Source organism: Simochromis diagramma, unplaced genomic scaffold (assembly GCF_900408965.1).
Source record: "Simochromis diagramma unplaced genomic scaffold, fSimDia1.1 OVJJ01000344.1, whole genome shotgun sequence".
Classification (NCBI taxonomy): domain Eukaryota; kingdom Metazoa; phylum Chordata; class Actinopteri; order Cichliformes; family Cichlidae; genus Simochromis; species Simochromis diagramma.
This window is the reverse complement of record NW_024387375.1, coordinates 14870800-14873983: the sequence shown is the minus strand read 5'-3', so window position 1 is coordinate 14873983 and position 3184 is coordinate 14870800.

Genomic DNA, 3184 nt, shown 5'->3' with positions numbered 1-3184 from the left:
TCAGTTTGTGGCACTTACTGTCTTGCAGTTGGAGAAAGGTGATCCTGTCCTTCATAAAGGTAAAGTGGTGAATTTTCATGCCATCATGATCAGAGATGGGCAGCAATGCGTTACTGTAATCTGATTACTTTTTTCAAGTAACGAGTAAAGTTAGGGATTACTATTGCAAAAACGATAATTGGATTACCGTTACTTTCCCGTAGGAACGCTGCGTTACTGCGTTACTAAAACTGTGATTTTTTTTGCGAGAATGTCTCATGACAGTGACGTAAGCGAGTGCGATGTTCGTGACAACAGCTGTGTGCAGATCAACAATGGATAATATATCGAGTGCGGGAGAGAGTATGAGCATGCAGCGTTTAAAGCGTGGAAGTACTGACCTTACTTTGAGTTTGATTCCATAAAAAGTGACAAAAACATTAGTGTCCGTTGTGCGTGGGAAGAAAACTTCTTTTTACAGCGAAAAAAACCCCTAAACTTCCAAGCAAGCACCGAGTGCGCAACGACGTAATGGGAAACTCACAGAGAAACTCGCGGATTCTTCCACTGACCGCTGCGGCACACCTGCACCAGGGTAAACCTTCGCCTACCCAACTCCTGCCTTATGGGTGAAAATAGAGCAACAGGACCGCTGAGTCTTTGACTTTATTTATTTTCTGCTGTGTTTTACTTGCATCTATTTGAAAGAGTGAGTGTAAACACAAAAAAATATTTAATTTTATGTGCTGGAATGTGCAGAAAATAGGTTTAAATGTTAAACAAATTTCTTCCAGTCAGAGAATGTTGCATATAATTACATTTTTTAAAAGATTAAAACTAATAAAACAAGTTTTAAAAATAGACTTTTCCATTTGATTACACTTTGTATGATGGATTATGCAGAACAAGTAGAATTTACCTGAATGTTCATTTAAATGAACTTGAATTGAAATTAATTGAGTTTACTGAGACTCCAGTAATTATTACATTTACTCACATAGTTAACAATTCAGAAAGTTATGTCCAATATGCTGGTGGTCCTCGCCACTGCTGAATGCAAACACTTTCAAACCTTGACATTTTAGTGATGCCCTTCTCATATTTATAATGATCTCTCCTACTTCCAGTATGTTTACCTGGACACTATGACTGACATTGTCACAAGATAATCAATGTATCTCAATTAGCTTCTGATACAAATCTTGGAACCCTCCTAATTCAATCCAGCAGTTGTGCTGTAATACACCTAAAGAGGTTTTGTAAATGCTAGGACTACGTCCAGTCATTTACTGTAGATATCTAGGCAAGTGTGGGATTTAGTGCCCAAAATTACAATTTATTGTAGCGCTATAATAGTTCCAGAACCAATTTAAAAATGCTGTTTCATCCAACCAAATGGAGGTGGATTTTTTTTAACTTTAAATCTTTTTCAATTTTAAACCATTCTTTAATTTTAGTTTTTAAATTATAGTCATTAGATACTTAAATTGCATGGAGTTAAAAGCAGATCATTAAAACTGAACCTTCAAAAGGTAAGAATAGCAGTTGTAATACTGTTTTCACATTGACATTTTTAAAGAAAGTTAGGCTTTTATTTGAGTTCCTTAAATTTCACATTACAATAAGTTAACACTCCTCTAAACAAGGGCAATGGCTTGGGGGAGTATAAGGTTGCACAGCAGGTCTGACGGACTGCAGGGGTAAATACAGGATAAAATCAAAGGTTTAGACTCACACCTGCAATCTAATTGAGTTATTTAACACGTCCATGTGGTCATCTACTTCAAAAGAAACAATTGTAAATTATTTCACATGTTTTTTGTAGATGGCTAAAAAATGACTGTTTTCAAGCCTTCATGTTGCTTTGTACTTCAAAGATTTTAGTTTATTAAAAGGGGTTAGCAAAATTTCACAGTTTGTCAGGGGGTCAGAAACAGACGTATTATAATTTGTTGGTGTCACCTAGAGGCGAAAACCATGTCACTTTGAAGTTTGATTAAAGCATACAAGTTATCTATCTATACATAGCACAATCATCACTACTGCACATATTGACTTTGAATTTAAGCATTAACATAAAAATAACTTTTCAGGGAAAAAAATCCTACTGAAGTGAATAACTTAAAAAAAAACTTTAAAAAAGAAAATGTTGACTTGGTGTGTGACAGCTCATATGGCTGACTGACTTGTAAAAAATAAATGAGTTTACTGTGAAAGAACTTGACTGGCCTACAATAGTAACCTGAACACCTTTGGGATGAATAAAAGTGTTGACTCTCTCTCTCTCTATATATATGTATATATACACACACATATATATATAGATAGATAGATAGAGAGACAGAGAGGTAGATATATAGATATGGTGTTCACAATGTGAATGTGCACACAGGCTTTATCTTGTGTGCAGAGGAAAGTACTTTAACTGTTATACATATTTCATTTGATAAATGAGAGGCTATTAAGCTTTCTTTTATTTATGGCGGTGGGATGGCATGGTTGCACACAACATTTCCCTCTATGTTCACAAAATTCCCACGGCAAAGGCCTCCACCAATCATAATGTTTGAACTTTCTTACGGTGAGGCAGTGCTAACTTCTACACTTCCTTGCGGGCCTGAACTCATGGTACAAAAGAAAGACCCCCCCCCCCCAATCCCCAAAAAGGGCTAGGAGATGGGGGGAGCAACAACAGTAAGAACTAGGAAAAGAAAAAAAGCTGAGAATTTTGTAACAATAATAATGATAGGCTTTTATTACAAATGACCAAGCATAAAGAGACTGCAATGCAACTGTAACAGCAAACAAAGATATCCTGAAAGGGAAGAGGTTAAATAAAATAAAAATATTTCTGCTGTCATCAAACCCAAACTGCTCACTAGCAGCACCACTAGTCTGAAGCACGGAAACTCAAAGCACATCACCACAGTTCTCCACTCTCAGGGCTTGTTCACACACAAACTGACCAAGTAGCCTTTGTTTGCTGATTGCAGAGTGGGGCCAGGTGCACACTGGCTCCTCATGGAAAACAGTGTCTGAGTTCAACAGAGACACAGAACACACCCACACAACATGCAGGAATGCTAGGGCTGTAGCACTCCCTCCCATAAGTACAAACTCAAGTTTGTTAATGTGGGTCCTGGAGTTGAAAAAAAAAAAGGATAACAAAAACAAAGGGTTTAATGACTGAACTATCACAGTCGCA